This window comes from Emys orbicularis, chromosome 13 (genome assembly GCF_028017835.1).
Source record: "Emys orbicularis isolate rEmyOrb1 chromosome 13, rEmyOrb1.hap1, whole genome shotgun sequence".
NCBI classification, from domain to species: Eukaryota; Metazoa; Chordata; order Testudines; family Emydidae; genus Emys; species Emys orbicularis.
In genome coordinates this window covers 767,691-780,236 of record NC_088695.1, presented here as the reverse complement: position 1 = coordinate 780,236, position 12,546 = coordinate 767,691, and the positions used below count along the sequence as shown (strand labels likewise).

Sequence of the window (12,546 nt, the reverse complement as noted above, 5' to 3'; positions counted from 1 at the left end):
CGGGCAGGCGGCAGAGACGCTGCCCCTGGCTAAGGTGCCCCACGTGCCAGGGTTTGCCGGGAACCCAAAGCAGGGCTGCTCCTGATACATGGCTGCCCCCTGGGCTGTCAGGAGGTGGGGAGGGACATGGGGGTGGGAAAGAGAAGCTGGGGGCAGGGAGGGCGACTGGCTCGGCAAACAGAAGCAGGGAGCCTGTGGGTGCAGTGGGGTGATGAGAACAGCCCAGCCAGGGACCCAAACACCCTCGCACGCCCCCATCCCACACAGAGAAAACCAGTCTGGGCTGCGTGTCCACCAGTGACAGGTGCTTTGGGGGAGGGGCCCAGCCTGAGACACCTGGAAAGGACCCAACGCCCAGGGAGAGCCGGGCACCCCCTCTGCAAACTAGGCCCCCGTAGGGTATGCAGCCAGCCCCTCACCCCCACGGGTCACTGTGGGGAGTTCAGGCCAAGCCAGTAAGGGCAGCTCAGTGCCTGCTGGGGGTGGGAGCTGACCCCAGTAATTGTCCCCCCAGCCGACACCGGCCTGAGCTCAGCGCAGGTTGGACACAATGAACCCCCGTCTGCACACGAACCCCAAAGGTAACCAGGGCTGGGCAGGCTGCCGGGTTCTACCTGCTTCCCCCAACACGGCACATCTCACAGCCCTGGCACCACGGTGCTGGGGCCATGGGAGCAGTGAGACGAGCTAGCTAGAACGCCCCCCCCCCTTCCAGGAACTGGGGGTCCCCGCCTCGCTTTCCTCCCCAGGCTCTCCCCATGACCATCACCTCCTGCCTTTTGGTGTCTGCTCCCCCAGTGTCTCCCATCCAGGGGAGTCTCCCCTCCAGCCCCTGCACTGCCCTGCCCCCCGCTCTGGGCACCCCCCCGCAATGAGGTCCTCTCTCAGCACCCTGTGTACCCCGCCTTCCACCAGCCTTATCCTGCAACTGGCTCCCTCTGCCCCAGCCCCTCCACCCCGTACCCCAGCCCCCTCTATCCCCTGCCTGCTCTGTCCCACCCAGCCTCAGCACCAGGCCCTCTGCACCTTCTGTGTCTTCCCCACCCCAGCTCCTTCTGCACCAGCCCCCTCGGTCCCCCCAACTCAGCTCCCCTCAACACACTGCCATCCTGGGTCACCGACCCCTCCCCCCCTCCCAAGTTGGGAGTGGAGCCTCCTGCCCTGCGAGGGAACAGCCTGAGCTGCGTCTGGCTGAGCGCGGCATGGCCCGGACACGCAGGCAGCTGGGGGCCCGGGAAGCTCAGCGCAGACAGGACATGGAGAGGCCGGGGGATGTGGGCCGGGGGGACACAGAATTACTGAATGAGGACGCTGGGTTTGGGGAGAAGGGGGAAGCTCAGCCCCCATCTGACAGCCCCAGAGCCCTGCAGTGGGGCCAGAGCCACCCGACTCCGGGCTAGCACAGGGGTAGGGGAGCCCTGGGGCTGCGTGCACATTCCTGGTTAGTGTGACCCCCACATGCTCTCTCACACCCTGGGGTGGGGGGTGTCCCACAAACGCCTCAGCCACGAGAAGACAAAACAAACTATCCCCACGTTAGGAAACGGATTCTGACTGACGGGCGCAGCTCTGTCCCCCACCCCAGGCCTGCTGCAGCTGCACGGGCAGAACCAGACCCCCAGGTGCTGCTCGGGGAGGGCCGGGCCAGCTACCCGCAGACACTGCCTGCAGAGACAGCTCCCCACACACAGGACACCCGCCCCTGTGGGCAGAGAGTCGGGAATGAGCCTTTGGGTGTTACAGAAATAAACGGTGAATTCCTGCCACAGAGGAATTGGGCTGGATGGACCCGCCCGGGCTGGACGGAGAAATGCTCCAAACAGGGGGGTCGGGTCGTGGACCTTGTGACTCGGAGAAAGGAAATGGTCAGTCTGCCAGGACACGTTTTCCTTTTCTCTCCCTGGTACACAGGCACAGCCCCGTACCCCAGGGGATTCACAGCAGGGAGCCGCCAGAGCAGGTCCGACAGAATGACAGCCAGGGCACTCAGCTCCTTCTCTGCTACCGGCAGACCCAGCGCTGGGCCCCCTCCCACCGACGGCAGCGTGGGCTGGTGCCGGCATGTCCAGCTGGGACATGGGGGGGAAGGTCTGAACGGGGGCCAGGCAGATCTCACCATACAGGGCAGTACGATCCCGTGCCCCCGGGGCTGCTGCCGCTCTCAGCGAGGGGGGTGGATACAGGGTGCTGGGGCGGCTCTGACTTGTGGGCTGCGGGCTGCACCATCTCAGCCCCCCTGGCACGGCAGATTTTGACGCTGTTTGTCCTGTAGCTGCGGGATGGCAGAGAACAAACCGAGCCCTGGCCATGCACAAAGCCCGTGTGCAGCGGATGTGGATCTCAAGGGCTCCATGAACACCCAGCGTTCCCAGAGCTCCTCCCTCGGTGAGATGGTGCTGGACAAAAGGAGGGGAGGTACCATTCCTTGGGCCCTGGGACAAACAGGGGTCATCTCTGGGATAAAAGCCAAGTCTCTGTCTGAACAACCCCCTGATCGCTGGGGGGAAAACGGCTACTAACCTTTCTGTAACCGTTGTCCATCGAGATGTGTTACACACGTCCATTCCCATGTAGGGGTGTGCGGAGCATCGCTGCTGGAATTGTTCCCCCCTAGTGCTACCCATCGGGTGGGCTCTGCTGCCCCCTGGTGCCACGTGCTCATAGCGCTGGTATAAAGGGCCCTGCCAAGCCCGCGCCCCTCAGTCCCTTCTTACCGACCACTCCGAGAGCAGGGCCGGGGGGTGGGTGTCGGAATGGACGTGTGAAACTCACCTCGAAGAACAGTCACAGAAAGGTCAGTAACTGTCGTTTCTTCGAGCGCTTGCTCGTGTCCATTCCGATGTCGGTGACTCACAAGCCGCGGAACCATAGGCGGGCCAGGAGTTCAAGGACAAGCCGGCTGCAGCCAGCGCGGCCAGAGCGTGCGTCGTCCCTGACCTGCTGAGCCGACGGCCCAGCGCGCTGGGAACGTGCGCGCCGAAGAGCAGGTCGCAGCGCTGCAGATATCCTGAGCAGGAACTGGCGCTAGAACGGGCGCTGAAGAGACCTGAGACCCTGTGACATGAACAGTGACGTTCGACAGATGGGGAATCCCAGCGAGGTCAGGACACACCTGGATGCGCGATGGAACCCATGACAAAATCCTCTGAGCGGAGATGGGAGCCCCCTCGTTCTCCCCACTAGCGCTTGGAAAAGCTTCAGGGATTTACGGGAAGGGTTTAGTCTCTGAATGTAAAATGCCAGAGCCCGTCTGACCTCCAGCGAGTGCAGGCGCTGTCCTGCCCGGTCTGCGTGCGGCTCAGGGTAAAGAACTGGGAGAAAAATCAGCTGGTTCAAGTGGAACTGGGGATCCCACTTTTGGGAGGACCTTTGGATGTGGGCGTAGCTGGACTCTGTCTCTAAAGGAGATCGTGTCTGGGGGCTCCGCGGTGAGGCTCGGATCTCTGACACTCGTCTGGCCGACGTGACGGGCACCGGAAAGGCGAACTTCCCACAGGGGTGCAGCAGTGAGCATGGTGCTAGCTGCTAGAACGCTGGGCCCATCGGTTTTGTGAGGGCAAGGTTCCGGTCTCAGGGGGGATCAGTTCCTTCATGTGTGAGAAATACCCTCTCCAGGCCTCTGAGGAAACCAATTACCATTCTGTGGTGAGAAAACCTTCGGAGGGCCGGCTGAGACGGCTGCCAGGTGGACTTTGACCGAAGAGAAGGCCAGGCCAGGCCAGGCCTTGCTGTGTCAGGGATCGGTTAATCCAGAATGAGCTGCACGAGGACTGCACGGGTGGAACTCCACGCTGGGTGGAGCACATGGAGAATCGTTTCCACTTTGCCCCGTCAGTCGCCCTGGTGGAGGGTTTCCTACTGCCCAGAACTCTACACATTGGTTCTGAACACGCCGCTCCTCGGGTTTAGCCAGGAAGATTCCAGGCCTGCAGGTGCAGCGTGGAGCAGCTGGCCATGGTCCTGAACGATCAGGTCCCGGTGCAGCGGGAGCCGGATTGGGGCCTCTGTCACGGAGTGTGGGGGGACACAAGGCCCTGCACCCCCGGCTTCCTGCGATTCACCATGACGCTCAGCCAGCCAGTAAAGCAGAAGGTTTATTTAGATGACAGGAACACAGTCCAAGACAGGTCTTGCAGGCACAGACAACAGGACCCCTCAGTTAGGTCCATTTTGGGGTCTCAGGGGCACCACAGCCCCCTTGGGAGGTCAGAGCCCTGTCTGCCTCCCAGCCACATCACCAGCCAGCTCCTGAAACTCTGCCTTCAGCGACCCCTCCCACAGCCTTTGTTCAGTTTCCCGGGCAAAGGTGTCACCTGGCCTTTAACCCCTTCCTGGGTTCTCATGTTACATGCTCAGGTATTCTCCATGGGTCAGTCTCCCATCCCCCAATGCAGACTATCCCAGCCCACTCCCCTGTCAGCATTCACAGACCACGGTAAGAACAGTCCCACTTCGTCACATCTCTCCCCCCTTCGAGACCAAATTGAGCGGGGTCACTTTAGCCAGTGACCCGAGGAAGTTCGAACCTACCCCTGTTCCCATGGATGCCCCAGCATCCCTCCCATTCCTTGGTGAGAATTACACCAGGCCCTTCCAGTTTCACGCCCCCCCCTTAGGTCGGGGGTGCTCGATGGCACTCGTAGTTCGCATGTGGGTTATGCAGCCTGTGCCCTTTTCCCACCCCAATACCCCTGGGGTTCCAACTGGGCTGCGGTCTTCTCCCAGCACTCCAGTCTGGAGGTCTGTGATTTGGGCTCTCTTGGTTCAGAGCCACCCTTTTAACCTTGGCCACCCTCTGGAAAGGCTCCTCTATGCTGGGCAAGGGTCCTAAAGCCTTTTCCCCTTGTCCCGGGCCTTCCTCCCCCTCTGACAGGGGTCACAGGATCGGCAGTACTGTCAGACAGTAACAAAGACCCCAGGCCAGTAAAAGCTCCGTAGCAGCCTCTGCTGGGTACGCCAGGTTCCCTGGTGCCCTGAGAGGGGAATGTCATGGGCCCGGTACAGCAGCTGGCGGCGATACTTCTGCAGTACCACCAGCTGCCTCCTGATCCCCCCTGACTCCATTTTCCCTGGGGGAGCCCATTCTCGGTACAGGAACCCCTTCTCCCACAGGAACCTTTTCCGGCCACCTCTCCCCATGGTCTGTACCGCACCGAGGTCGGCCAGGTCCCTTATCTTCCGCAAGGAGGGATCTTTCTGCACCTCGGCCTGGAACTCAGCAGCTGGGACAGGGATGGCCACCTGCTCTCTCTCGCCGGCTGGGTCTGAAGCCGCAGCCTCCCTGAGCCGTGTCCCTGGGTGTTCCCTCCCCACCAGGTTAGGGTCCTGCACCTCGGGCAAGGCACCCTCCCCAAGGCCAGGGCGCAGTGCTCCTCGCCGGCTCTGACTGCGGGTCACAACCAGTGCATTCTGGGGGTTGCTTGGCCAGTCCTCCAGGTCCCCCCCCCAATCAACACCTCAGTGGGCAAATACGGGTGTACCCCCACGTCCTTGGGGCCCTCCTTGGCCCCCCACTTCAGGTGTACCCTCGCCACAGGTACCTTGAATGCAGTCCCACCCACCCCCGTCAGGGTCAGGTAGGTGTTGGGCACCACCTGATCTGGGGCTACCACCTCGGGCCGGACCAGCCTCACCTCTGCGCCCGTATCCCAGTATCCATTGACCTTCCTCCCATCCACCTCCAGGGGAACAAGGTACTCTTTCCGGAGGGACCGCCCCGCGCCCACCGTATAAACCAAAAACCCTGAGTCTGGAGCATCCAGCCCCCCAGAGGAGCTGGCCTGGAGCTCTCCTCCCTCCTTAGCAGGTGGTACTCTGCCAGCCCCCCTTCCCTGGGAGTGCTGCCTTTCGCCCGGCTGGGTCTCTACCCAGTCAACCCTCTGTGGGTTCGGTCTGCTCAGTCTGTCCCTGAGCCTGGGGCACTGGGCCCGTATGTGGCCTTTCTGGCCACAGTGATAGCAGCCCATGTCCCGTGGGTCCCCTCGAGTGGGTCGGATGGCCCTGACGCTGGATATTCCCCTCTGATGGGGGTTTTCCGTATTTTCCCACTGGGAAGTCCCATGGTGACTCTCTCTGCGTTGTGGTGGGACTGTTCCTTTGGGACTCCTCCCTGTTATCCCCTGACCGGCTCTTTACAAACTCATCGGCCAGCCAGCCTGCATGTCGCGGGTTCTCTGGTTTTTTGTCCCTCAACCACAGCCTCAGGTCAGATGGGCACCGTTCATACAGTTGCTCCAGTACCAGCAGTTTAACCAGGTCCTCCTTCGTCTGGGCCCCATCAGCCCACTTGCTGGCATATCCCTCCATGCGGACGGCTAGTTGCAGATATGAGATCTCAGGGGTTTTATCCTGCCTCCGGAACCTTTCCCGGTACATCTCGGGAGTCAGCCCAAACTCACGTAGCAGGGCCTTTTTGAATAGTTTGTAGTCCCCTTTCTCCCCCTCTTCCAGTTGGCGGTACAATGCCAAGGCTTTGGGGTCCAGTAAGGGGGTGAGAACCCGGTGTCTGTCCGCGGGATCAACCTGGTGCAGCTCGCAGGCCGTCTCAAAGGCATCCAGGAAGTCATCCATGTCCTCCCCCTCCTTGCGTGGGGCCAGGATGCACTTATCAAAGCTCCGTGCAGTCCTGGGTCCCCCCTCACTCACCGCAGCCGGGGGCTCGCGGCCCCTCGTCCTCGCCAGCTCCAGTTCATGCTGCCTGTGTCTCTCATTCTCCTCCCATTCACGTTACCGCTGTTTCTCACGATCCTCCCGTTCCTGCTGTTTCTGTCTCTCTTCATGCTGTCTCTGTCGTTCACGATCCTCCAGCTCTCTCAGTTTTAGCTCTATCTCCCATTCCAGCCCATTCCGCTCCACGGATGCTGCGCGTGGCCGGGAGGATCCCCTGCTGGCCGGGGGGGTCCCTGCGCCCTCGGTATTTGCTGGGCTCCTCCCCACCCTTCCCCTAGGCGTAGGAAGGAGGGGTCTCGGGAAGCCCTCAGCAGCCGGCTGACCACTCCCAGCTGGGACAGACACTGAGGCCTGCGCTGCATCTGCCGGGCTGCTTCCCTCAGAGACAGGAATCAGTTCATTCGAGCGATCTCCCTCCTCCAGCTGGGCAATGAGCTGTTCTTTGGTGAGCCTCCCACTGCGCAGCCCCCTCTGCTTGCACAGCTCCACCAGGTCGCTCTTAAGCCGCTTGGCATCCATCTTCCTGCTGGCCACTCACAGGCCTGGGTGCCCACCGCTCCCCCCAGTTTCCAGGGAGACCCCTAGTGTGCCAGTCCTTCTCGAGGTCACCACCTCTCTGCCAGGGTCGAGCTGCAAACTCCTCCGCTTCTGGGACCACTCGCTGCGATCCCCTGGGGGACCCTGTTACTGCAAATGTCCTTCTCGCTGGTCACACACTCCCAGGGGTGATAACCGTCTCTCTGACTCTTCAGCACGCCTGGTCCCCGTCAATCCCCCTTCGTTTTACTTCTCCCCAGTCACTTACTGCAGGAAGCGCCGTCCACGGGGTGCAGTAGATCCCGCCGCTGCCACCAGTTGTCACGGAGTATGGGGGGACTCAGGGCCCTGCACCCCCGGCTTCCTGCGATTCACCATGACTCTCAGCCAGCCAGTAAAGCAGAAGGTTTATTTAGACGACAGGAATACAGTCCAAGACAGGTCTTGCAGGCACAGACAACAGGACCCCCCTCAGTTAGGTCCATCTTGGGGTCCCAAGGCCCCACAGCCCCCTTGGGAGGTCAGACCCTGTCTGCCTCCCAGCCCTGGTCACTAGCCAACTCCTCAGACTCTGCCTTCAGCGACCCCTCCCACAGCCTTTGTTCAGTTTCCTAGGCAAAGGTGTCACCTGGCCTCTAACCCCTTCCTGGGTTCTCACGTTACATGCTCAGGTATTCTCCGTCGGTCAGTCTCCCATCCCCCAATGCAGACTATCCTAGCCACACTCCCCTGTCAGCATTCACAGACCACAGTAAGAACAGTTCCAGTTCGTTACAGCCTCCACTGACAGTGGTAGGAGCGTGGTACACCAGTGTTGTCCGGGCCATGCTGGGGTTATTGGGATGACCCGAGCTTGGTCCTGCTTGATCTTCGTCAGTACCTTGTGTATCAACGCAATGGGGGGAAGGCGCAGAACAGGTAAGTTGACCATGTCCGCAAGAAGGCGTCCGTAAGGGGCTGTGACCCTTCAGGGAGCAGAGCTGCTGGCATGGCCTGTTGGCGCGGGTGTAAACAGGTCTATGGGGGGAAATCCCCACCTGTGGAAGGGTCCTGGGCCATATCTGAGGGCAGGGACCACTCGTAGTGAGTGAAGGACCCGCAGAGGCGATCTGCGATCTGGTTCTGTGCTCCTGGTAGATGAGAGGCGTCGAGGTCGATGGAACGTGCCATGCAGAAACCCCACCAACGAGCTGCCTCCCAGCGGGGGGGGGGGGGGGGGTAGGGGCGGGAAGAGAGCGAGCTCCGCCCTGCCTGCTGATGTAGCACGTGGCTGTTGTATTGTCCATGAGAACCGAGACTGTCCTGTTCGCGATGTGGGCTGAGAACGTGTGACAGGCCAGGCAGACGCCCTGAGCTCTCAGATATCGATATGGAGTGAAAGCTCCTCGAGACCCCAGACCTGAGGTGGCCCGGGGGGTGTCGGAGACCAGATATGCGGACGGTCGGGGCCTCACGCCGGATACTCCTTCACTGATGGTGCGGCGTTCTAACCACCAAGTCAATGAGTCGAGGACTCGAGATGGTACGGTGAGAACTGTGCCCAGATGATGTCTGGAAGGGGAGTATACCGTGGCCAGCCAGGCCTGGAGAGGTCCAAGTCGCTGCCTCACGTGTCAAACCAGGTACGTGCCTGATGCCATGTGGCCGAGGAGTCATGATGGGTGTGTCTGCAGGGAGGTTATCAGGGCCGAGACTGTACAGAAGCGGTGCTCCAGAAGGGCCTTCACCTCCACCGAGTCGAGAACTGCCCCGGTGAACTCTATGCTTTGCACCAGGATAAGTGTCGACTTCTGTACGTTTATCAGCAGACCCAAAGCCTGGAAGGTGGATTGTATGAGGTCGATGTCGGACTCCACCGGTGCTTGGGACTGAGCTGATCAGCCAATTGTCGAGATAGAGTCCATGTTATCCCATTTCTCAGAAAGGCCCCTACTACTGCCATACACTTGGTGAAGATTCTCAGGGTGGCCGACAGACCGAATGGCAGGGCTGCGACTTGGTAATGGGTCTGGTTTATCACAAATCTTAGACACCTTCTGTGGCCTTGGAAAACTGAGATGTGGAAGTATGGATCTTTCAAGTCGAGGGCGGCTACCAACCCCTGGATCCAGCCACAGGACGATGGAGGCCAAGGAGACCATGCGGAACTTCCACTTTCTGAGACAGCGGTTGAGCTGGCGCAGGTCTAGGATTGGTCTGAAACCCCCCCACCCCCGGCTTTGGAGATGAGGAAATAACGGGAATAGAGCCCCTTTCCCCTTAACGGGTGCAGAACCTCTCCCCGTCTCCCATCCGAAGGGGGATTGTACCTCCTGCTGCAACCGATGCTTGTGAGAAGGGTCCCTGAAGACGGACGGGGAGGGTGGGTGGGTGGGAAGGAAGGAAGGTGGGGGAAGACAAAAATTGGAGGCTAAACCTGGATTCCACTGTGTTTAGGACCCAGCACTCCAAGGTAAATGTGTTCCCAGGCACTGAGGAAATAGGACAGACGGTTGGAAGATACAGGGGTGACTGGACCCTGGTGTGGAGGGACTGGCAGGTCGACCTCAAGCGCCTCATCAAAACAAGCGCTTCGAGGTGCCGAAATGAGGAGGAGCCGACTGGGATGGCCCCAGGGAGGAGGAGGGTGGAGGGGGCCTGCGCCCAAACCCCTTGTTCTTTCTCCTACGCTAGTCGTGTCTGGGCGGTGGAGAATAGTATCTCCTGTGTTGTTGGGGCCTATAGCGCCTTCTAGCTCGTGCGGACGCGTGCAGGCCCAGGGGTTTCAGCACTGCCTTAGAGTCTTTATAAGGCCACGCAGCCTGGCGTCTGTCTGCTCTGAACAGAGCCAGGAACCTTCGAATGGGAGGTCCTGGGTCGTCTGTTGCACGTCCCGGGGAAATCCCGAAGATTGTAACCACGAGCTCCTGTGCACGGTGACAGCTGTGGGCACTGACCTGGCCGCAGAACCCGCGACATCCAGGGGTGCCTGCGGGGGCAGGCCACTGCTCTCCCTTCCTGCACAAGGGCAGAGACCTCCGGCCGGGCGCCCTGGGGGAGCAGGTCCTGCCATTTCTGTGTCGCTTCCCACCTGTAAAAATCACAGCGACCCAGACAGGCTTGCCGGGTCGCTACGCGGAGCTGCAATCCCCCCAGCCAGGGGATTTCCTCCAGAACAAGGTCAACTTTTGGGGATCCTTTGCGTTTGCTGTGGGCCCCGTTTGACCTTGATGGTCCCTTTCATCGACGGCTGCCACCACTAGGGGCAGGGCAGGAATGTGAGAAAATAAAAATTCTCAGCCCTTGGCAAGTACAAAATATTCCCGCTCCGTTCGCTTAGCATGGAGGGAGGTTGGATTCTGCCAGAGTCTTAATAGGCTCCATGATCGCCCCACGTAGGGGAAGAGCGACTCCTGAGGGGCCTGCTGCCACCCAGCTATCTGGGAAGGCCTGAGTGACTCTTTCACCATCTCCCCCTGGACACCAGATTTGAGCCACTCACTTCAGTAAGTCCTGGTGGGCTTTGTGCTCACCCTGGGGTGCGGGTACCTCTGGGGCCACCAGTGCCTCGTCTGGCGAAGTGGAGCAGGTGGGTAAAGCTGGTACGGTCTCTGCTCTCTCCTCTGAGTGGGGAACCTGCTTTAGTTGCTCGGTACCGGGACGGGCACCGGGATTCGGGTCTGGTGTCTCTCGGTGCAGTACCGGAGGGGCTCTGCTCTCTGAGGCCACTGAGTAAGAGCTTCTCGAGCTGGTGCCCTGAGCCGGGAGGAACCCCCGCGGGTTCCAGAAAGGCCCCTGCCTGGGTGTCGGCCCTCCTGGTCCCAGTGTTTGGGGCACCATCGCACTAGCTGTCCCTGTTGTGTAAGATGGCCACGGAGAATAGTGTGGATGGTCCTGACGGTGTGAATAACAGGACCCCACGTCCAACTCCGAGGAAGAGGAGGAGCGAGGAGACCATGGCGGTGCCGACCCTCCCGGTGCCGGTGCCGTGGGGACACCCCGGGCGAAGTGACCAGTGGGGGTTTCCCCTGGAGAGCTGTCTCGGTGCCATTCTACAGCCGGGTGAGGGCTCTTTGCCACCCAGTGGTGCCAGCGATGCCGAGTCCTGGACGTCCAGGGACCCTGGTACCGGCGACATAAGCAGGTCTCTAGCTGCTGCGTTCGCCCCCAGGGTGGATGGTACCGCGAAGTGTCTGGTATTCTGCCTGCAGGAGGGCGGCACGTCCCTTGCCGGGGTACCCGGGGCCGGCGTGGGTGTCTTTAGTGGCGGCTGCAGTGGTGCCGGCGAGAGAGAGCGGCCCAGCCCTCACACTGTCCCCGTCTCCTTGCGTGGCCCCTTTCGGTACCGGGGAGCGGCTCTTGTCTCAGTGCCTGTCCTGGGGCACCGGCGAAGAGGGGCGGTGCCGTGAGCCCCGACTGGCGGGAGCCGCGCTCTGCACCGACGCGGAGCTGCTCGGTGCCAAGTCCAATCTCGGCTCCAACGCCGGCCTCAATCCTGCCTCCATCAGGAGAACTTTCGGTCCCACTGCCTGATCTGTCTGGGTGAGGGTTTCAATTCCCTGCAGGTCTGACAGCGACTCTTCCTGTGAGCTGCCCCCACGCACCTGAGACAGCTCAAGTGCGGGGTCGCTCGTTGGCAGGGATTTGCCCCAGGAAGAGCAGGGCTCGAAGCCCGGTGAGCGAGGCGTGCCCCAGCCAGGGGAGTGCACAGCCTGTCCAGCGAGGGGAGAGGTGTCCAAGCACTCGCACTGCTAAAAACGACGTCCAACTAACTAATGACACACACGATAAACCAAGAGAAGCCCACTAGAAAAACTGGCTGAAGCGAGGAGGGAAGTTCCAGCAGCCGCCACGGGCGGTAAGAAGGAACTGAAGGGCGTGGGCTTGGCAGGGCCCCTTATACCCACGCTGTGAGCACACGGCACCAGGTTGTACCAGAGCCGACCTGACGGGTATCACTAGGGAAACAAATTCCAGCCGCGGTGCTCGGGTGCACACACCCCTACGTAGGAATGGATGTGTGCAACACACCTCAAAGAACGTGCAGGACAGATCCTTAAGGGATAAGGCCGCAAGCTCCTACACCCCCGGGGGGGGGGGGGGGAGGGCAACCAGGGGAGGGGAGGGGAGGCCTATGAGGAAGGCCTCCTTGCCGGAGAGGAAATACTGGGATGTCGTCCTGAGGGGCTCAAAGGGGCCCTGAGTCAGGGTGAGAAGGTCCCGCGCCGGCGCTCAACAAGCCTGAGGAGGATGAAGCAGGGATGCAGCTGGGAGGAAACGCTGGATTCCCCAGTACAGAGACCCCCTGCCTGCCTGGGGAGAGCAGCCACTCAACCTGACATTGAGACTCCCAAGCCCCGG

General features: G+C 61.1%; 2 protein-coding genes across 5 annotated transcripts in view; both read right to left on the bottom strand.

The window, feature by feature from the left end:
- Positions 1 to 12,546, bottom strand: part of LOC135887747 (class I histocompatibility antigen, F10 alpha chain-like) — a 265,826-nt gene that overhangs the window by 190,670 nt on the left and 62,610 nt on the right. The gene's annotated exons all lie outside the window — the stretch shown is intronic.
- The window catches only part of LOC135887748 (H-2 class I histocompatibility antigen, Q9 alpha chain-like), a 61,591-nt gene that overhangs the window by 4,097 nt on the left and 44,948 nt on the right, over positions 1 to 12,546 (bottom strand). The window lies entirely within an intron of this gene.